This window comes from Saccopteryx bilineata, chromosome 1 (genome assembly GCF_036850765.1).
Source record: "Saccopteryx bilineata isolate mSacBil1 chromosome 1, mSacBil1_pri_phased_curated, whole genome shotgun sequence".
Classification (NCBI taxonomy): domain Eukaryota; kingdom Metazoa; phylum Chordata; class Mammalia; order Chiroptera; family Emballonuridae; genus Saccopteryx; species Saccopteryx bilineata.
This window is the reverse complement of record NC_089490.1, coordinates 258,298,609-258,323,256: the sequence shown is the minus strand read 5'-3', so window position 1 is coordinate 258,323,256 and position 24,648 is coordinate 258,298,609.

Genomic DNA, 24,648 nt, shown 5'->3' with positions numbered 1-24,648 from the left:
CCTAAAGTCTCAGTCAAAAAACTTCTAGACCTAATAAATGAATTTGGCAAGGTGGCAGGATATAAACTTAATATTCAGAAATCAGTGGCATTTTTATACACCAAGAATAAACTATCAAAAAGAGAAATTAAGGAAGCAATTCATAATTGCATCAAAAAAAATAAAGTACCTAGGATAAATTTAACCAAGGATGTAAAAAGACTTGTACTCAGAAAATTATAAGACATTGAAGAAAGAAATCAAGCAAGATATAAACAAGTGGAAGCATATACCGTGTTCATGGTTAGGAAGAACTAATATCATTAAAATGTCTATACTACCCAAAGCAATCTATAAATTCAATGCAATTCCTATTAAAATACCAATGGTACACTTCATAGATCTAGAACAAATATTCCAAAAATTAATATGGAACCAAAAAAGAACACGAATAGCTTCGGCAATCTTGAAAATAAAGAACAAAGTGGGAGATATCACACTTCCTGATATCAAGTTATACTACAAGGCCATGTACTCAAAACAGCTTGGCATTGGCATAAGAACAGGCATACAGATCAATGGAACAGAACAGAGAACCCAGAAATAAATCCACGCCTTTATGGTCAATTGATATTTGACAAAGGAAGTAAGGGCATACAATAGAGTAAAGACAGTTTCTTTAATAAATTGTGTTGGGAAAATCGGACTGGTACATGCAAATACTGAAACTAGACCACCAATTCACACATTCACAAAAACAAACTTAAAATGGATAAAAGACTTGAATGTAAGTCATGAAACTATAAAAATCTTGGAAGAAAACATAGGCAGTAAATTCTCCAATATCTCTCATAGCAATACTTTTGCTGATAGATCTCCACAGGTAAATGAAATAAAGGACAAAATAAACAAATTGGACTATATGAAACTAAAAAGCTTTTGCACAGCAAAAGACACCATTAATAAAATAAAAAGACAACCCATATTCACTGACACATCTGATAAAGAATTTAATAACCAAAATTTATAAAGAACTTCTAAAACTCAACATCAAGAAGGTAAATAATCCAATTAAAAAAGGAACTGAATAGACTTTTCTCCAAAGAGGATATACAGATGGCCAATAGGCATATGAAAAAAATGTTCAAAGTCACTAAATATCGGAGAAATGCAAATTAAAACCACAAGAAGATACCCCCTCACACCTGTCAGAATGGCGCTCAATTAACAAAATAACACACAATAAGTGCTGGCGAGGATGTGCAGGGGAACCCTCCTGCACTGCTGGTGGAAATGCAGACTGGTGCAGCCACTGTGGAAAACAGTATGGAATTTCCTCAAAAAATTAAAAATAGAACTGCCTTTTGACCCAGCTATTCCACTTTTAGGAGTATATCCTAAGAATTCCAAAACACCAATTCAAAAGAAGGTATGCACTCATATGTTTATTGTATCATTGTTTACAATATCCAAGATCTGGAAATAGCCCAAGTGTCCATCAGTGGACGAGTAGATTAAAAAGCAGTGGCACATATACACAATGGAATACTATGTGGCCATGAAAAAGAAGGAAATCTTATCTTTTGTGACAGCATGGATAGACCTGGAGATTATTATGCTAAGTGAAATAAGCCAGGTAGAGAAAGACAAATATCATATGATCTCACTTATATGTGGAATTTAATGAACACGGTGAACTGAGGAATGAAATAGAGGCAGAGGTGGGGTCATAGGGAGCAGAGGGTCAGCTGTCAGAGGGAAGGGGGATAAAGGGATGGGATCAGAGATAATGAAAGGATTAATGAAAGTATATACTGTATATAATATCACAGAGATACAGATAACAGGACAGCAATCCCAGAGTGAAGAGTGGAGGAAGTCAGGGAGAGAGGGCAAAGAGGGTGTAATCAGGGCATGTTGTTGGGGGATAAGGGTGCTATACTGAGTGGGATACTTGAATTCATGTTAACACAATAAATTAAAAAATTTAATAAATAAAATAAAAATTTAGATAAAAATTTTTGAAATGCCCATTGGTTCAAAATCCCATTGTTTCTCTCCTTTATAAAAAACAGTAGCAGTTCTACAGCAGTTAGAAATGACTCTTTTAGAAAACCTCAAGGAAATGGCTTAAAAACCAAAAAATGGTAAAGTAACATAGAAATTATCAGGGACAGTATACAAACAACATCATGGCCATCAGGCTCTTTAGTTTATCTGGGGAGCACTTGCATTTCGCCCCCAGTGTCTCTGCTTGAATATTACAGGCCTTCATCCATCGTCTCTCATTTCTAATGGCTTTATGATGAGTCTGGGGTGTTGCCATGGAAAACATTCCCAGCTGGTGAACTAAAGTCAGGTGGTTTCTGGGTTTGTGTCTGGCTGGTACATACTATGGTTGCCAGGTTTCGCTGTAACCATATTCAGGGATTTACAATATATACACATACACATACACACATGCATGCTCACACCATGAGAAAGGAAATCAAATGGTGAGCAGAATCCATGATATTTTTTTCACTCAATTCTCCTTTTGATAAAATCTGAGATCTGAAATTTAGAAATTTTAAGAATCTTCTGCTTTCTCTCACATCATCTATGTACTGTGGCCAACATTACACACTGAGAAACTGAAGAAAGTAAGAAAGAGGAGTTTAAAAGGAGAAAAACTATGTCTTAAAGTACAGATGCTATTCCAGAATGGACTAAAGATCTATACAACGACATGAATAATAGATTTATAAGAAAACAACGATTTTTAGTGTCTTTTGTGACATGAAAATTTCAAAAATATTATATTAAGTTGAACAAAAGAAGCCAAAAACAATACTCTCTGTTGTTCTATTTATATAAAGCTTAAAACTAATTTATGGCAATGAAAGTCATAATCATGATTGTCTAGGCAGGATGAGGAGTGGATTAACTGGAAAGGACCATAAGAGAATCTTTGGCATGATGAAAATATTCATTATCGTGATTTGGGTGATGGTTACACAGTTAAATATATTCAGCAGTGGACTGAGTCTGTTTCTCATACTCTTGAGAGGCAATTCTTAAATAATCAGAGTATTTTGTGAGCCAAATGTTAAACAATTGCTAGTTTGAAATCATCTATGGTGGGAGTATTTAGACTATGACAATTAACAAACATAACAAATCAGGCTTTAGGGGGTTATTTTTCCCCCTAGAACCAGATTATCAATATATCCCTGAATATATCTGTAAGACTTCACCAAAGTTTTACACTTAAGGTTCATAAAATATCCTGTATATAAATTTTGTCTTCAATTAGTGATCTAGTCCAGTTGTTTATTCATGACTTTCATGTTTTTATGTGCTTTTCAAGCAAGCGCTCCTGAGTTCTGTTTTCTATGGAAGCCGTTGAGCTTATTTAATTCACATATGACTACTTTTAGTACAATAATTATCATATTTTTTACTTCTGCTCTTTTCTTTTTAGACAATTAATTTTAACAGGATGACTTGATCAATTAGAGTACATAGATTCAGAGAAAACATCTCCAGATCATTTTGACATTTGATTATGTTGTATACCCATTGACCAAGGTCAAATTGCCCTCTGTCACCTTTTATTTGGTTTTCTTTATGCCTCTCCCCTCGCTCCACCCCCTCCCTTTCCTCCCTTCCCGTCCCCCTGGTAACCACTGCACTCTTATCTATGTCCATGAGTCTCAACTTTGTGTCCCACCTATGTATGGAATCATACAGTTCTTAGCTTTTTTCTGATTTACTTATTTCACTCAATATAATGTTATCAAGTTCCATCCATGTTGTAAATGATCCTATGTCGTCATTTCTTATGGCTGAGTAGTATTTCATAGTATGATACATATGTACCACATCTTTATCCAATCTTCTATTGAAGGGCTTTTTAGTTATTTTCATGTCTTGGCCACTGTGGACAATGCTGCAATGAACATGGGGCTGCACGTGTCTTTACGTACCAGTGTTTTTGAGTTTTGGGGGTATATACCCGGTAGAGGGATTGCTGGGTCATAAGGAAGTTCTATTCTTAATTTTTTGAAGAACCATCATACTTTCTTCCATAGTGGTTGTACTGCTTTACATTCCCACCAACAGTGAATGAGGGTTCCTTTTTCTCCATAGCCTCTCCAACACTTGTTACCTGTCTTGTTGATAATAGCTAATCTAACAGGGGTGAGGTGGTATTCATTGTAGTTTTGATTTGCATTTCTCTAAGAGCTAATGAAGATGAGCATCTTTTCATATATCTGTTGGCCATTTCTATTTCTTCCTGGGAGAAGTGTCTGTTCATGTCCTCTTCCCATTTTTTTTATTAGATTGTTTGCTTGTTTGTTGTTGAGTTTTGTGAGTTCTTTGTATATTTTGGATATTAGGCCCCATATCTGAGCTGTGGTTTGAAAATATCATTTCCCATTTAGTTGGCTGTCTGTTTTGTTATCAGTTTCTTTTGCTGTGCAAAAGCTTCTTAGTCTGATGTAGTCCCATTCGTTTATCTTTGCCTTCATTTCCCTTGCCTTTGGAGTCAAATTCATAAAATGTTCTTTATGGCCAAGGTTCATGAGTTCAGTACCTATATTTTCTTCTATGTACTTTATTGTTTCAGGTCTTATATTTAGGTCTTTGATCCATTCTGAATTAATTTTAGTACAAGGGGACAAACTGTAGTTGAGTTTCATTCTTTTGCATGTGGCTTTCCAGTTTTCCCAGCACCATTTATTGAAGAGACTTTCTTTCCTTCATTGTGTGTTTTTGGCTTCTTTATCAAAGATGATTTGACCAAATATATGTGGTTTTATTTCTGGGCTCTCTATTCTGTTCCATTCATCTGAGTGTCTATTTTTCTGTCAATACCATTCTGTTTTGATTATTGTGGTTCTATAATATAATTTGAAGTCAGGTATTGTAATGCCCCTAGCTTTGTCCTTTTTCCTTGGGATTACATTGGCTATTCGGGGGTTTTTATAGTTCCATATAAACCTGATGATTTTTTGTTCAATTTCTTTAAAAAATGGCCTTGGAATATTGATGAGAATTGCATTAAATTTGTATATTGCTTTGGGTAATATGGTCTTTTTAAGTATATTTATTCTTCCTATCCAAGAACAAGAAATATTTTCCCATTTCATTATATCTTTTTTGATTTCCCTTAACAATGCTTTGTAGTTTTCATTATATAGGTCCTTTACATTCTTTGTTATGTTTATTCCTAGGTATTTTTGGTTGTTGTTGTTGCAACTGTAAATGGGACCCCTACTCTTAAAATACACTTGCACACAAGATATAAAGGTGTACCCTACTTTATTAAAAAATTTAATATAAAAATCTTAACATGCCAAAGAGAGTAAATACTATATTACTTAATATTGACTTAGTTCACAAAGTATTTTTAATTGAGTATATCCCCAAGATTTTTAAATTTATTTTTATGATTTTTAAACTATAAAAGAGCACATTGGCTGTGTCAGATGCAGACAACACACACAATTAAAGAAGATGCCTGTCTGAAGATCTCGTCTTGAGTGGCACTCTCTAAATATTAAGCGCCAAATCTTTTTCTATACCTATATTATACACAAATAAAAACATACAAACATATACATACACACACTGTTTATTAAAACAAAAATGAAATTATACCTAATGTCACACAACCAGGTGTGTTTACTTATTATTCCATGGTCACTTCTACTTTTGTGTGTAGATTATGCTTTACCTCATGCTTGTTAAAAGCTTCATAAGATATGCAGCACTATTTATTAGTCTCCTCTTGCTAAATATTTAGGCTTTTTCCAAGCCTTCATCATTTCAAGATACTACAATGAGCACCCTTGTGTCAGGTTGAATCATTTGAAATTACTGTTTTTGCATATCAACATGGTTGAATCACAACAATTTCATATGGTTCATACTATACATTTGTATTTCTATAGAATGCATTTCTTGAAGTGGGATTGGCAAATCAAAGTATATGTGCAGTTTTAAATTTTTTTAGCTACCATTACACTGCCTGCTTTATGCTATGTTTATTCCCCCATGCTCTTGACAATAGTAAATGCTTTTAATCTCTTTTAGTATTTTACTCCATGTATTTTAATCTCGTTTAGTATTTTACTCCAAGTAAATTACACCATGGTGTTTTGCTTTGCTCTCCTGTAATTATTACCGAGGAGGCAGAACATCTTTTTGTATGCATTTTGCTCCCACAGCACTTAAAATATTATCTGATTCTTTTACAACTCTCCAGAAATACTCTTATTTTAAAAAATGAGAGAAAGAGAGAGAATAAAACTGTTTTTGAAAAAAAATTAAAAATATATGCCTAGTATTAATAAAAGAACCTCTTTTAAGAAGCTGGAATGAATTCTTTCTTCTGCCTTCAGATTTCTATTATGGATACACAGGCACCTATTGCTTTTACTGGAATGAACTGCTGTGACCTCAGTTTTCTGCATTTGAATCATTTGGATAATCCACTGGGCTTTGGCTCTGAGAAGCAGAGGACCATAGGACCTCAGCAAGGCTTATGGGCTTTGTAACCCATTGCCTGGCCTACCAGCAGGGGGCTTCTCCAGCTCTGCTAGGTCTCCTGGCCAGAGCTCCATTTTCTCTAAGTAAGCTTCATCTCTCTCCCCAACACACAGGCAATTGCTGACTTCTGCTTAGGCAGACTAATTTACTGTATTAAAGTCATTTGGCTTCTGCTATAGCAATTAGTATGCAAATTACCGATATATTACCTGCCTAGTCATAAATTACATTGACAAACTTAATATTCACAGACTCAACATACCAGTATGGGTAATTTTTCTATTTTTCAGTATAGACCAGGGCGATTCATTACCTTATTGAACCATTACACATTAAATCAACAGTTGAAAAATTAAGCATTTTCAAAGCATTTTGTTATGCATTTATTTCTTTCAGCAAGCAGTAAAGTGGAACATTAAATCTGCAATGTGTCTAAGTGTTCTAAATAGCTGGTGAATACATTTACACCTAAAACAGTTTTTCTGTAACTTTAAAAGAGAGACACAACAAAGGAAAGCCTATACCATAATACAATCTATTGAATCAACACCATCATCAGAACTAAATATTTCCTAGTCCAGGTTCTGGTAAATGGGAAGAATCATTAATCCCCAATATGTGGTTCACGTTAACGCTGCTTACATGTGGAAAGTGACTGGTCTATAGGATTTGAACTTCATAAATTGTCACTGAGGTGTGTAGCTATGGCATAACATTTGAACTTTGATCATTAACTTATTAAATTCAATTATACCCACTATTTTTCTATTTTGAGTAAATAAGTTACTGAGATTTAAGATTGGAAAGGTGTGGAGCAAGTCCAAGAGAGAGTGGACAGGTCAAGCCCAAGGACACTGACACAGTCCTTCCTTTGTCCACCTAAGAAGCAAACTGAGCCCTTATTCTGTGCCAGCTAAGTGGGCTGAATCCCATCCCCAGCGGAACTGCAGGGCTCGGCACCTGCTGACGGAACAGCATGGTGGTCAGTAATCACTGAAGAGTCTTGGGACCTCCTGGCACTGAATTTCTTCCCTTATTTCCTCAACAAAATAAAACTACCTTTGCTTTTAAGATTCTAACCTTGCTACTAAGCTGACCAAAGGGCATATTTGTTGATAAATTAAGCAAAGAGAGCTGAGAAAGAGTATGGGAGTTAATTAACAGGACTGTGCTGAGAGATACACATCCACAGATGTGTGGATAATGCCAAATTGTAAATAAACCATGTGGCTGATATCTTATATTTGGTACTTAATTTTGAAAAAGATTTGGTTTGCACAGAGGATATTTACTTTCAAATCAAACAAATATATCTCCTGTAGAGATGGTGTGATGATAAATCTTGAATGTCAACTTGATTTGGTCCCAGGATACCCAGAGAGCTGGTTAGATACTACTTCTGGTTGTGTCTTTGAGGATACTTTCAGAAGAGATTAGCATTTGAGCCAGTGGATAGAGTCAAGCACATTGTCCTCCCCAATGTGTGTGGGGGGGTATCACCCAGTCCAGTGAGGTCCTGACTAGAGCAAAAGGAAGGAGAAGGAAGGTTACTCTCTGCCTTACTGCTTTAGCGGGGACATCATTTCCTCCTGCCCGCCATGCTCCTGGTTCCCCATATTGCAGACCCAGACTGGAATCTATACCACCAGCTCTTTGGCTCTGAGGCCTTCAAATGGACCATTGGTTTTCCTGAGTCTCCAGCATGCTAATGGAAAAAAGTAGAAAAGACCCTCTTATGTAAGCAGAAAGAAGAAGAATAAGCATAAGTTAAAAAATATGAAAGTGTATATCTGATAGCTTCCTCCTCTTTTCCTCAACCAATCAAAAACTAGAGCAAAGAGACAAACATAAAAAGCATAGGCTTACATCAACCACAAATAATAATATCTCTATGCATAGATTGGAATCTGAGGGAATTTAATGTTACCATATCTAATCCTACCATGAGCTGTGGTTTGTGGCCTGACTTGGAAGTGAAAGGTGGGGAACTACCATCTTTCCTAAAAAGGAAAGAAATATCTTTGCTACCTGCATTAGCTCACTCAGCCTAGTGAAACCTAGTGTCATAATCAATGTTTAAACTTTTACTTGGAGGGAAGATAATCCATCTCCCAGCATCTGAGATTGCATTTCCACCAGAGTTTAGGTCTGTTGTTGCCAAGTACCCTGGGAGTGCCTTCAGGCCTTGTCAGTTCTCAGATCTGAGAGGTTAACACTGGGTTCTAGGATGGATCCCAGGTCTCCCTGCTTCCACTCAGCTAAAGGTAAACTCCAAGCCTGATATAATGTGATTTCAGGGACTAGAACTGACCCCAAATTACAGTGACCCAGACAACTGGTAAGAGGCAGTGATTCAACAGATCAAAAGGGTTAATAATGGTTTGTGCAAAATAGGAAAAACATTTTTTTCTATTTCTCTGTCTTTTCATATAGACCGAGCACAATTTTAAAAATTGAAAGGAAATAAATGGACTGTATATGTTGAAAATATATAAATATATATAAACAAATTCTGCTATTATTTTGTGGTGACTAATTTTTATTGGAGTTTCTGCCCCTCAGTCTTGGTCTTGCTTACCCTCCACTGTGTCATTGATGAAGGGACAGAACCACGAGAGGACTATTTTCATGTTCTCTGTTTGGTCCAGGACTTGGATTACAGTCACATGGTTCTAGAACTGTGGAACCAGTGGATTTATATTTTTAGAGGCAACTGGCAAAGTATATATGGAAAAAGAGGTCAAGAGTGATCAGGGAAAAGTGTAGGCAACTTGTAGGCACTTTCTTTACTAGTATCATCTTACCAGCAAGTGTTAAGCATGTAAGCAATTGTTGTCCCCCTTTAGAAACAGGAAAACAAAGCAGGCAGTGATCAAGTAACTGGCTTGAGTCAACCCAGCAAATTACTACCAATGGTCAGCCTTCCTACTGTAAATACCATACTCAATGACTTTGGTATTGAATCAAAAACTATAAACATTTCCTTTAAGGTCAGGAACAAGACAAAGATGTCCAATATCACCGCTCTTATTCAATATAGTATGGGAAGTCCTAGCCACAGCACTCAGACAAGCAGAAGAAATAAAAGGCATCCAAAATGAAAGGAAGAAGTAAAACTGTCGTTATTTGCAGATGACATGTATTTAGAGAACCCTAAAGAAGTTTACCAAAAAACTATTAGAATTGATAAGTGAATTTAGTAAAGTAACAGGATACAAAATAATATCCAAAAATTAGTTGCACTTTTAAACACTAGTAATGAACTATCAGAAAGAAAAACTAAGAAAACAATACCATTCACAATTGCTTTAAAAAGAATAAAATACCTAGGAATAAATTTAACCAAGGAGGTGAAAAACCTGTACTCAGAAAATTATAAGACACTGAAGAAATTGAAGAAGATACAAACAAGGGGAAGCTTATACTGTGTTCATGGATAGGAAGAACTCATCAAAGTGTTCATGTTACCCAAAGCAATCTATATAGTTAACACAATTCCTATCAAGATACCAATGGTATACTTCACAGAACCAGAACAAATATTTCAAAAATTTATCTGGAACCACATAAGACCCTGAATAGCAATAACAATCTTGAGAAAGAAGAAGAAAGTTGGAGGAATCAGGCTACCTAATATCAAGCTATACTGTAAGGCCATAGTAATCAAAACAGCATGGTACTGGCATAAAAACAGACATAGAAATCAATGGAGCAGAATAGAGGGCCCAGAAATCAACCCATACCTATATGATCAATTAATATTTGACAAATGAAGCAAGAACATACAATAAAGTAGAGACATTCTATTTAATAAAGTGTTGGGAAAATTGGACACATACATGCAAAAAAATGAAACTAGACCACCTTCTCACATCATATACAAGAATAAACTCAAAATGGATTAAAGACTTAAATATTAGACTCAAAACCACAAAAATTCTAGAAGAAAACATAGGCAGTAAAATCTTTGCCATTTCTCATAGCGTATTCTTTCTGATATATTGCCTCGGCAAGGGAAACAAAAGAAAATATAAACAAATGGGACTACATCAAACTAAAAATTTCTTGCACAACAAAGGAAACTACCAAGAAAATGAAAAGACAAATCACTGAGTGGGAGAACCTATTATTATAATTGATACATCTGATAAGGGATTAATAGCCAAAATTTACAAAGAATTTATAAAACTCAACACCAAAAAAACAAACAATCCAGTTAAAAAAAAATGGGCAAAGGACCTGTGTAGACACTTTTCTAAAGAGGACATATAGAGGCCAATAGGCATATGAAAAGATGCTCAACATCACCAATCATCAGAGAAACGCAAATTAAAACCATGATAAGATATCATCTCACACCTGTCAGAATGGTTATCATCAATAAATCCACAAACAAGTGCTGGTGAAGAAATGGAGAAAAGGGAACCCTCGTGGGAATCCAGTATGGAGTTATCTCAAAAAGTTAAAAATAGAACTGCTTTATGACCCAGCATTTCTACTTCTGGGAATTTATCTGAAGAAACTCAAAACACTAATTTGAAAGAATATATTCTTCTGTATGTTTGTTGCAGCATTATTTACAATAGGCAAGAATTGGAAGCAGCCCAAGTGCCCATCAGTAGCTGAATGGATAAAATAGCTATGGTACATTTACCAATGGAATACTATTTGGCCATAAAAAATAAGGAAATCTTACCCTTTGGACAGCATGAATGGACCTGGGGAGTATTGTTAAGTGAAATAAGCTAGTCAGAGAAAGACAAGTACCATGTTATTTTACTCATATATGGAATCTAATAAACAAAATGAACAAACAAGAAAAATAGAGATGGGCTCCCATATAGAGAGATGGCTGGCAGCTGTTGGGGTGATAGGTGCTAGGTGAGGGGGGTAGAGGGATTGTGGGGAATAAAAAGAGAAAGACAAAACTCATGGATATGGACAATAGTGTGTTGATTGCCTGGGTGGGGTGGAGAGGTAGAAGAAGGTATAAAGTAGATAAATGGTGATGGACAAAGACTTGACTTGGGGAGTGGTAAGATGTACAGAGATATGTTGTAGAATTGGGCACCTAAAACCTGTATAATTATGTTAACCAATGTCACCTCAATATAATCAATTAAAAACAAACAAACAAATGAAAGAAATAAAATGCAGATTATGGAGTGGAAGACCCTACAAACCACTTGACCATCAATTTTCTTCTGTCTTCTTTGTAAAATAAAATTATAGTTATTCTGAAAAAGATTCAAAAAATATGGTAAGTTGTCCTAAAGGTTTTCAAATCTTCTTGCCAAGAAAAGACTGCCTTCCATGATATAAAACAACTTGTACATGAGGCCACCCAACCACTCACTGATGTTTCTTTTAAAAACTAAGAAAACTAAATATGGTCACATGTAGAACCAATGTTCAAAGAAGAGAAGGCTAATGTTGTAAACTAGAAAGTGGTGACCTTAATATCACTCCTAGACCAGAGTCTAGATTGGTGAGCTAGGGCTAGTCCATGCTTCCTTAGCATGGGAAATACTGAACAATTAAAAATAACACAATGCTGACCTGTAGTGGGGCAGAGGATAAAACATTCACCTGGAATGCTGAGGTCGCTGGTTCAAAACTCCAAGCTTGCGTAGTCAAGGCACATTTGCACATTTGAGAAACAACTACCACTAGTTGATGCTTCCTACTTTTCCCTTACACCTCTCTCTCTCTCTCTAAGAAATCAATAAATAAAATCTTTTAAAAAAATAACACGGATTTACAATGAACAAGTTTTGCCAGACTGCTTCTTCTTGTTCTCTGTAGCAGTAATGCAAGACTCATTAGACACGTCTTAAAAAGTCTGCACTTGATTTTTTTTTTTTTTTTTACAGAGACAGAGAGAGTTAGAGAAAGGGATAGACAGGGACAGACAGACAGGAACAAAGAGAGTTGAGAAGCATCAATTATCAGTTTTTTGTTGGGACACCTTAGTTGTTCATTGATTGCTGTCTCATATGTGCCTTGAACGTGGGCCTTCAGCAGACCGAGTAACCCCTTGCTCAAGCCAGCGACCTTGGGTCCAAGCTGGTGAGCTTTGCTCAAACCAGATGAGCCCACACTCAAGCTGGAGACCTCGGGGTCTTGAACCTGAGTCCTCTGCATCCCAGTCCAACACTCTATCCGCTGCACCACCGTCTGGTCAGGCTGCACTTGAATTTTAGCAAAGGATTTGGCAAGGTCTTCATGATAGACAAAAGGAAAATAATTTTAGCTAAATCATAGTCCTATGGATTTGTAACTTGATCAGAGTGGTTATCAATACCAACATAATAGAGCAGGGGTCCCCAAACTTTTACACAGGGGGCCAGTTCACTGTCCCTGAGACTGTTGGAAGACCGGACTATAAAAAAAAACTATGAACAAAACCCTATGCACACTGCACATATCTTATTTTAAAGTAAAAAAAACAAAACGGGAACAAAGATAATATTTAAAATAAAAAACAAGTAAATTTAAATCAACAAACTGACTAGTATTAATATTTCAATGGGAACTATGCTCCTCTCACTGACCACCAATGAAAGAGGTGCCCCTTCCAGAAGTGTGGCAGGGGCTGGATAAATGGCCTCAGGGGGTCGCATGTGGCCCGTGGGCCATAGGTTGGGGACCCCTGTAATAGAGGCTTAGTGTGGACTGGAGAACTCTCCTTAGCCTGGTTCTTTTTTTTTTCTTTTAATCAATGACTTGAATGAGAATATGATAGCAGCTTATGAAATCCATGGGTAGCATGAATCTTTGAGGAATGGCTAATATATTTGGGGACAAGACCAGGATTCAAAAAAATTTCAGGAGGCTAAAAATATAGGCAGGTCTAACTTGATTTATATTTAATGGTTCTGCTTATGATTTTGGGTCCTCTGCAGGAAATGTTAGCAACAAAAACATCATGTCAGTACAGAAGGTAGAATAGCATCTAAGAGCACCTGCTTTGGAGTCAGACCTCTTTTGATAAATCTCTTTTGACAAATTCATGCGAGCCACAGTCTATCCACAATATGGGCTAAGGATATTTACTACATCATTGGGTTGATGTGAGGATTAAATGAGAAGCAAAAGATGCAAAACATTTAGCATATTGCATTGCCAATAATAAGTACTCAACAGATAATAACTATATATAGCTACATACACACAGTGGCTTAGCAGCATCACGCATGGAAAAGACTTGTGGTTTTAAATGACTTCAAGCTCAGCAGGAGCCAATGTGGCCTCCAAAAATAACTGATTCAACTTTGGCTGTCTTTAAAGAGCTATGGTAGGCTGAATATGTGAAGCAACAATTCTTTTCAGAATCCACATGGACAGACCACAATGTGAGCCCCATATTCTGCTCCCAATATCTCACCATTTGATAGGAACTTTGTTAACTGAAACCCATCCAGCTAGAAGAGCCTAAGACAATGAGAGCACTTAAAATCATAGCCTACAAGGAACGGTATTTGTTTAGCCTAGAAAGAAAAATTCTTAAGGACATTGTGACAGCTGTTTCAAATATTTTTAGGACAGTCACATGAGAGAGGAATTATTGTTATTCAATGTGGAGCCAAACTGGTATACAAATATCTTTCTACATAGGAAATGCCAGGAGTTTGAAAGAGGTATTAATTGATTAAAAACATAAGCACTACTATTGAAATAGAGTGAAACCTTGGTTTTTGTTGATAATCCATTCAAAAACAATAGGCAAAATCCAAAACCGACGAAAACCGAGGCTATTATTTCCATATGAATCAATGTAAATCCAATTAATTCATTCTAGACACTCCAAAATACATACCAAAAACACATTTTATAGAGAATAAATGTAGTGTTTAGTACTAAAAACAATAAGAAATTAATATAAAATAAATATAAAAGACTAATGTAAAGAATAAGTGAACATTTAACATGGCATTTACCTTTCTGAAGACTCTTCTTGGCATATGGAAGACAGCAAGGAGGGGAGAGAGGTGCAGATATTATTGTTTGGAAGGGAAATCCCCCTCCATAAAGACCTTAGGTATCAAGGCACTATCTCGGGTCACTTCCCTTCTTGATCTTTTGGCACTAGGACCAGCTTCAGAGTTAGTGGACCCATGTCTCATAAGAAAGCTGTCCTAAGAGGTCTGTTTCTGCTGCCTTTTTAAGATTTACCTAAAATGGGGCAAGACATTATCGTTAAACAAGTGACAGACACAGCCTGCACCAGCTTTGTCTGGGTGGTTTTTCTCCACAAACCCCTGTACCTTACTCCACATGGAGAAGATGTCCTTAATCTCCGAAGAAGGCACATTCTCCTCTGTCTCCTCCTCCTCGTCTGAAGCAACTTCTTCATCTGCCATCTGCTACACTTCTATGTAAAGGTCTTGCAGCTCTTCAGTGGTGAGTTCTTCACTGTGATCATCCACCAACTCTTCCACATCCTCACCACTCACCTCCAAACCCATGGACTTCCCCAGATCAACAGTTGACTGCACCACATTTGTAGGGTCATCAGGGGAAGGCTCAAACCCTTCAAAATCTCTCTCATGCACACATTCTGGCCATAATTTCTTCCAGGCAGAGTTCATTGTCCTGGATGTCACTCCCTGCCACGCCTTATCTATGAAGCTAATGCAGTTGAGAATGTTGAAATGTGTTTTCCAGAACTCTCTTAAGGACAATTCTGTATCTGATGTCACCTCAAAGCACCTTTGAAACATTGCTTTTGTGTGCAGTTTCTTGAAATTTGAAATGACATTCTGGTCCATGGACTGATGAGTGGTGTGGTATTAGGGGGCAAGAACTTCACTGTGATAAAACTGAATGCCTCCAACAATGTGTCTTCCAAACCTGGAGGATGTGCTGGAGCATTGTCCATTACCAGGAGGCATTTAAGGGGCAACTGATTATCCTGGAAGTATTTTTTCACACTCGAGCCAAACACTTCATTCATCCACTCAATGAAAATTGGCCTTGTAACCCACGCTTTCTTGTTTGCCCTCCACATCACACACAATTTACTTTTAATCACATTGTTTCTGCTGAACACTCGAGGAGGTTCTGAATGGTAGACCACTAAGGGCTTCACTTTACAATCACCACTAGCATTACCACACAACAATTAGCCTATCTTTCATAGGCTTATGTCTTGGCAGTGCCTTTTCCTCCTGTGTAATGAATGTCCTCTTTGGCATTTTCTTCCAAAAGAGGCCAGTTTCATCACAGTTGAAGACTTGTTGGGGGATGAATCCTTCAGCCTCTACATAATTGAATTCGAACACAAATTTTTTGGTCCCAGGCTTGTCCAAACTCTCAACTTCACCATGCCTAGTAACACTGTGTATGCTGGTGCGCCTCTTCAATTTTTTGAACCAGCCTCTGCTGGCCTTAAAATCACTAGTACACTAGCACTCGTCCTAGGCATTTTTTTTTTTTTTTTTTTTTTTTTACAGAGGCAGAGATAGACAGGGACAGACAGACAGGAACGGAGAGAGATGAAAAGCATCAATCATCAGTTTCTCGTTGTGCGCGTTGCGACTTCTTAGTTGTTCATTGATTGCTTTCTCACATGTGCCTTGACCGTGGGCCTTCAGCAGACCGAGTAACCCCCTGCTGGAGCCAGCGACCTTGGGTCCAAGCTGGTGAGCTCTTTGCTCAAGCCAGATGAGCCCGCGCTCAAGCTGGCGACCTCGGGGTCTCGAACCTGGGTCCTTCCGCATCCCAGTCCGATGCTCTATCCACTGTGCCACCACCTGGTCAGGCCCAGGCATTTTCTTAATGACATCGGCCAGTATACAGCAGTCTGGCCTTTTCACATATGATGGCCTCCGAAACAGAATCGCCATCTTATTTCTGTAAGAGGTTTCACTCTAAGAAAGTCTAGTTCAGCCTTGCACCATTTTTTTAAAGTAGGCATAAGGGCCTTTCTCCCTGAAAAAGCTCTTTACAGAGATTTTGGTTAGCCTTGTGATTAGGTACACAGCATCACCATCATATTTTTAGGGGATGAAAATTAAATTTAAAAAAGGCACTTCAATAATTGTACCATATCCAAAGGGAGATTAAAACTCACCACTCTAGTCTTCTCTCCTCACACCTCTGCCTGCTGAAAGCAATGGGCTTTGATGCCTCTTATCTCAATTAGCCATCTCCTTAGAGTTATAAATATGGCAATTATTTGAGATAACATTCCTCCCCAACACTTGACTCTGTTTGAGCTATATTTATTCTTATACATATAATTTATAAGATTAAACCCCTATAATAGTGTCATAAAAGCATTTTTGTGAAGAGATATGCAGGCTGCTACCATGAAACCCAGAGCAACACATAGTGACTTCAGTTTAAATGTGCATGGTTTCATGAACATTTCTCAAATTTTCAAATGTGCATTGCCTTAATACTCTCTCTGCTCTCTCATGGTAGCTATATTTCTTAAAGAACCAGAATCAAATGATTTGTATTCTAGTCACAATATAGGGCTTTGATCAAACAGGCTCAGATTTCTCTCACCTGAAACTGCATTGAAATGAGAAAAAACAAAATCCTGTTCACAATGCAAATATTACAGAAAACCAGAAACCATTCTGCCTTATAATCAAAAGCAGAAAGCTGTTATTGTAGTTCTACACCATTTCCAGAGACTATTAATTCACTGCAGAAACTCGATGTCTAAAATGAAAGTCTGGGCAGAATGACATTGTTTCTGTGTAAGAACCACTTTGTCTCAGTGGCATTATTCTCAAAGTTATGGATGAAATTTACAGACATAGCTGATTAATTTGGGTACTTTGTTCTGGTCACATATTTGTTTAGGAATTAAATATTAATTACAGTCAGAGCCAGGCAGAAATGAACTAATTAGGACAATGACTGCCCTGATGATGCTTATTAGAGATGAAAAGTTACAGTGCTTTCTTGAGTTAATATTATATTTATAATCATTATGAATTTCTTGAGGTAAATCTAACATCATGACTGTTGATTCTATTTAAAATATTGTTTGAAGTTTTTCTTTGGAATTTTTTTACGTTCTTCCACAAAATATTATTTGGCAGCAAACTTCAAAGGCTCCAACAGTGATTTTCAATTACATTTATTATTAGCTCCATAATCAGATGTATTAAAAAGAGCAGAGGCAGTAACTTGGACCACTGGGAATTGGCATCAGGTTTCAAAGTTACATTTGGCTTACAGAGGGTAACAGATTTGGTGAAAATTTTATCCCAGTTCTGCTTTGTTGAATTTTGTTTCATTTTTCAATTCTCTACCAACAGTTACCCAAGTTTCAGACAGCATTGTTGCCTTCACTGAAAGGTAAAGATAAAATAAAAATTGTTGGAGTGTTTCTCTTTAAAAAGTGTTTCGCGGATCTTTAGGCCACCAATCTACTTCTCTTTGAGTTTTCCTTCTTCAGTCTCAGGATTCATTTTAATACATTATTAGATCATTTCTAAAATTATATGAGCTTACGTTGTCATGAGTTTCAATGATGCTGATTGCTATTGATATAGCAAAACAAAAAATGTTCTGATACTTAGAGATAAGTGTTATCACCCTGAATTGAGAGTTGTAAGGAAACAGGATCAGTGACTCAGTAGATAACACTCTTTTCTCAGGGTTTCAAATAATGATTTCTAAGTACCACCTCCGACTTACCTGAAGGCACCACTTTGTACCTCCAGTTCTCATACTTTAGCACTATAGCCCTGCTCTGAGTCAATTTCCCGAAGAGGAACTGGGAATTTACTCCACAGAGAAGAAGATGATATTGCTTTGTACCAACTGCCATGTCAATCAAATGTTCTGGAGTTCAAAACAGTCAGAACGGCTTTATTCATGGCAGAATGTTATGTTCTTTAAAAACCAAGGCAGCATTGTCAGGGGGAGGGAACAAAGACTGGAAGGAAACAAGGCAGAGAAGGACAGGGTTTGAGACAAATGGAGAGGGAAGGTCTGATGCTGGCACCCTACTCTGAATAGGGCAGGTTCTGCTATTGGTATCTGTTCCTCTGTGGTCTCCAAGCAGAAAAAGAGCTTCAAGTAATCGGTCTCTGACAGAAGCCCTTTCACAGCCTCCCAGTGATTTATAACCACAGCTGGAGTGGTTACCACTGGCCCGAGACCAGCTACCACTCAAACTTGCCCATGTGGTGGCAGCCAAATTTCACAGACTAGTTACAAATTCATGCAGCACAGTGATCATCCATGTGCTTGGAGTTGAGCATAATAAAAAAATGCAGATGGTACTTCAACAGCTTTCATTTGCCCCAAGGTGAATGCTGAGATAGCCCCAAGGTCAAGAGTGCCACCCTCTGAGGTGGTTGCTGCTTACCATGGTTTTACAGGCAACTTATGGAGAGTGGTTGGGAGCCTGTCAGATTCTATTTTCTCCTGGACTCTTCATTGTGTTAAAATAAAGCCTTAGCTCTTCATCTGATTTAATTCTTGGAATGTGACACTTAATATACAGTAATGCTGAAATGAGAACATTTTGAACATTCTCAATTATAAGATGGTAGGGACAAGGCCTTAGTCAGCAAAACACAGGCTAACTTTTTTTTTCTTCTACTAAAATGGCAAGATATTATAAATTGCGCTGACAGAAAATTCACAGTAGTATATAAGATACACAGGTCACATTTTCAAAGTGTACATTTCCTGCTTTATTGTGTCATAATAGACAATGGTTTTATTTACTACAGACGTCTATAGGTTGAGTGATGAGAGCACTATTCAGTTAAAAAATGAAGATGCAGAGACTCGGGTTAGCCAGAAGATAGTGATTTTCCAGTCACAAATCAAAGCCCAGCAGAACTACATGGAGAAACCAACCACCACCCGGACCTTTGCTCTCTTATTTTATTCATGTTGATGGTGAGGGTCAAGAGCTTTGGTTATCATGAAAGTGAGAGCAAAAGAGGTCAAGTGAAAGTTCTAATAGTTCAAGTAATTTATTAACACACAGAAGTACACTTTTGGAAAAGCATAGGTTGTTGCTAACAGACCTCTAGTTTGTTTTACACATGCATGCACACACGCATGCAAACCCTCTCATATGGCCTGCAGGAAGAAGAATCCTTTGAATCTGAGTTCCATTCAGCTAATAAACAAGTCCAATGACAACACAGTGCCCATCTCACCACTACAACCTCCGTGGAGATCCTAATCTAATATAAAATTGCATAGTCTATGAATAAAATAAATAGAATACATCGGTGAGTGCTTAATATTTCTGGCTCACTGAGATCTGTGGGTAAAAGATCCAATACTGCATAAAAGTGTAAATTTATACTTTTATTACTAATTATTATAAAATTCAGGTACTCTCTAAGTATCTCTCTCTCTCGTTCTCTTTCTCTCTTAAAAATGTTGTTCCTGGGAAACATTTTTAAGCCTTCACTGGTCTTAAATTTTACAAGGAAACCCAAAGGCCCCTTTTTCATGGAAACACAATAGGTTGTATTTACTTTTAACCTGTCATTTCATTTCAACTGCTTTAGTTTCGAAGTTAGTAATGTGATTTTAGGGTAGTGCCAATGGGATGGTTATTCAAAGCATTAATTGTTACATCTGAAAGCCATACAAGTAAACTTGGCCCACCTAATACTGTGGGGTTGAAGTCTGACAGTTTTCTTGTAGTGAAAGGGAAAATACTTTTTTTTTAACCGCAAACAAAGGCTATGACTGGTGCCGCAGTTACCACTGCACAGTGATCTTTCCCTCCATGGAAACCGCTGCCTTCATTCAAAAGAATTTTTATGTAAAAAAGCTTATTTTTAAAAGACAATAAACTAAAGATTGCTTTGACCCTAAGAATTGCTTCCAAAAACAAAATTAAAAAATTTTTTTTCCAAGATCAGATAAGACTTTGCCAGGCCAGGGAGATATAAAGGAAAATATTTTAGACCACCATGGGACTTTCTAAGAATAGAAAAACAATGCTGATTCCCCACTGTGTGCCTTTGACACGCTTCTCTTGTCGTAGTTCTTTGACTCTTAGGGTCTTGTCATAAGCTCACTTGTCTCTCCAAGAACTAATGTGACACCCATCCCTGGACAAAGTCTAACTGAGCCATAATTTCTGCAGTTGTAGGTTTCAGGCCACAGGGGAATGCAGCTTGGCTGATGTGTGCACCCTGCCATAAATATTGCAACATCCCTAATCTGACATGCTTACATCCAATTTACTTCATTAACAAACAAAATGAAAAGTGAAAATGGAAACTTCAGACATGTATATGAACAAACTGCTGGCCTGATGTTCATTTACACATACTCACACACGCATACACAAGCAACATGTGTCCAGTCCAGGAAGTATTGTGCTTTATAGTTTGCAAAAAAATGTCATGCGTATCCCAACAACTGTGAGCTACACAGGGTGCTGGTGGAGAAGGCAGTTTATGATGATCTCCATTAGTTTCAGGTAAACCTAAGGCTCAGACAAGTAATGGAGACTTTTTCCATCATCTCTGAGCTAATAAATGATGAAGTCAGGGTTTTAACTTGGATCATCAGACCCTTAAACTTTGCCCCTGTCTCTAATTTTGTTTTTCTCTACAGCCTCTTATCCATTTAAATTTTTTTTCCTATAGAACTAATTAAGTAGATAGATCTGAAGGAACCCATGTTACAAACTGATATGACTCAGAAAAGATTTTCATTTCAGTCCCTGGGCCTCACTCTGTGCCAAGGCCTCAGAACTCCCCCTGCTCTCCAAGTTTAAGTTAGCCATGCCTCTTGTGTGCCACAGACTCCATTTTCTTCCTCCAACATAAAAACCGAGGCAATTCTGCTGGATGCTGAAGAGCTTAAGAAAAGAATCTCTTGGCTACCAGATGTCGATGGAAGCCCCATCCCAATTCCAGTATGTTGATACATTTAGTCCCTGGAAGTCCTTCAACCCATATGTTGAATTTCCCGTGTACAGGGAAGCATGACTCTTCCCCACAAGAGGAAATTCGAGGACAGAGAAAACATTAAGGTTACAGTAACAGAACCACTTCCGAAAGTTAAGTCTATTCTGAGGGCAGAGAGTTCCGTGCCAGTCACGCAATGGTGTATCTGAGAGCAGTAAGATATTGCGTGGATTTCTCAGCCCAGAACTAATATCTAAATCTTTCTTTGGTTTTAAATGCCCCACAGTGAAAAGCTAATAAGGATGTGGGAGCATGCCCCACTCCTTCTTCAGCACCTGCTTCTTAAGGCAACCACTTATTAGTGGGAGCCGCCCTGCCAGCAGGACTCTCCATATGGACACCCTCTGTGGGGCAGCTGTGTTAGCTTGCTCCCACAGTTACCAGCTGCAAGTGCTTTGCCTGATTAGTGCGGGAGCACGTGGCAGAGGCACGTGTGCACAGCCTATACAAGGCTATGAGTGCTTGCGCTAAAGAGAGATGAGAGATGGGGGATTGTGGATAGTGGATTGCCTGCCCGCCCCTGTGAGGGGCCATTTTGCTGTTTGCCTGAGAGGCAGTTTTCCCTGCTGTGTGCTTGTCTGCTGTTGTGAGACTAGATTAAGCGGAATGGCCCAACCCTTTCCGGTTCCGCAATTTTTCTACCATCTGCCCGAATCCAATGTGTACCTGCCTGGCCTTAGTCACTGGCATTACACTCTCCTAAGTATGTCTGCAAATGAGTGATGCCAAGGGGCCACAGTAGGGTACCTACTGGCAAGTGGCGCCTTGATGTGAGAAATTTCCTGGCCTGGTTAGCATGACAACCCCCGATGCCCAACTCTAACGTCAGTGCATGCCAAGGCAATAGCTTGAAACCTTCACTTGTCATATTTATGCCTTAGATGACTTCCCTCTTAATAAATAAAAGCAGGCTAGCAGTGCTGTGGTGCTGTGTGCTTTCCAAAGAATAGAGAGCCAAAAAGATCCCCTTTGAAGCTATATGCTTGTCTATCGTGTGGAAGAACCGATTGAAGTCAGGTATATAATTTAATACCTTAAGTCCATAGTTAATGCATAAAACAAACTTACATTTCTATAAAGCTCTTTATGTTCCCATGCACTTTTACATTCATTGTGCAATAACTAGAGCAAGTTTCATTATCCTCATTTAATAACTAAGGACACTGAGGTTCCAGGGAGGTTAAATAACTTGCCCCAGATCACAGGACCAGTGGATGGCAAGGCCGGGGCTACAATCCCTGTCTTCTGACTCCCAGCTGGAGGTGCCTGCACATACATGGCATGTGTAATTGTTTCTTAACAACATTCAGATTGCATTTATATTATCCTGCTAAAGGAGTTTTTTCATCTCTGTTCTCTCTCACCAACTATATTGCCCCCAGACTCCCACACATGAAACATACAGCAAAATAAACTGCATGCTCCCTGGAGGGGAGCGGGGGTGGGAATCAGATGCTGTCACACTTTCTGCTGGCTACCTCAGGGCAGCCCTGCTGGGTCTCCTCTCCCATTTCATGTTGGCAAGTCCCCAACGTATCAAATGAATCAGCTTGGCTTCTTCTGAGTGTTCTTCTTTTGTCCCCTGGAGTGCACTGGATGTTTTAAATGGATTGCATGGGAGTGAATGACTCACATGTGGGATGGTAATGAAATTTTGGAAACGAATATCTACAGAAAAGCAGAAAAAATACAGGTCCTGCAGGACTCAAGGATGCTGAAAGCATATTCACTGCAGCAAGAGAACTGCAAGAACTCTCAATTTAGACTTATTAAAAAGGGGACAGCAAATAATATATGTGGTGCAGTAATTTGGTTTTTTTTTTATAGAGGCTTTCGTTCTCTCTCCCCTTCTTCCCCTGTCTCCCTCTGACTAGCTACACACACAGAGATGTGCATGTTCAGTAATTCTATTACCCATATAAGATGAGATCCTCTCCTCTTTACTATAACCCAAGGCGGATTCTTACATAATGACCAAGGTAACTATTTTTGAATAACTGTCCTTCAAATCTGAAGAGTGTCTTCTTTCCAGATTACACACTAAAAGCTTTGGCAAACATTATGCCATTATGAAATGCTCTCAACCATTCTCTGGAAGTGAGCAATACACACAGTCTCCCGGTGCTACGGTGAGAGGAGTGAGTGGTTAGGGGGAGGCTCTAGGCAGACTGGTCATGGAAAAGTACTAGCCTTGAGTCAGGAGGGTTGGGGGCTCACTCTGGCTCTGCCCCAGATGTGCAATTTTAGACAGGTCCTCTGATCTCCCAGGGACTCTGTGGATCTCTGGCCACTGAAGAATTTGTCAGGGTAACTGCCCAGCTCTCTTGTGGCTCAAACAAATGTTAACAAGACCTGAGAACTGTATAATTTACAAAGCCTTTTCACATTGATTAACCCAATCTTCACGACAACTCAACTTAGGAGCTGAGGAGACTGGGACCCAGAGATGATAAAGGGATTTGCTTGGGGGTCACAGAGTGTGGGGCAGCTGTGTTAGGCTTACTCACTGGTTTACCGGCTGCAAGCACTTTGCCTGACTGGTGCGTGAGTGCATGGCAGTGCCACCTGTGTATGACCTATGTAAGGCTATGGGTGTTTGTGCTCAGGGGGATTGTGGATGCGTGGATTGACTGCCCATCACTGTGAGGGGCCATTTTGCTGTTTGTTTGCCTGAAAGGCAGTTTCCCTGCCTGTGTGCTTGTCTGCCATTGTGAGACTTTATTAAACAAAATGGCCCAAAGCTTTCTGGCTCTGCAGTTTCTCTACCGTCTGCCCAAATCCAATGTGGACCTGCCTGGTCTTGGCCACCAGCATTACACAGAACTAACGGGAAGGAGAGCCAGGTTTGGGAACTAGGTTTCTGATTCTAAAGCCATATCTCTGGTTTGGAAACTTGGCTGCCTCTAGAGGAAAGACCCTCTATGTTTTATTATTTATTGTAAAAAAGTAAAATGTTTCAATAGTTTAAAAAATGAATTTTTCAGATTATCAATCCAAATGTTATAGTCATTCAAGAGCAGTAGTTTTTTTAGATTATTATGCTAAGTGAAGTACACCAGGCAGAGAAAGACAAATATCATATGATCTCACTTATACGTGGAATCTAATGAACAAAGTGAACTGAGGAACAGAATAGAGGCAGAGGCGGGGTCACAGGGACCAGAGAGACAGCGGTCAGAGGGAAGGGGGAGAAGAGGATGGGATCAGA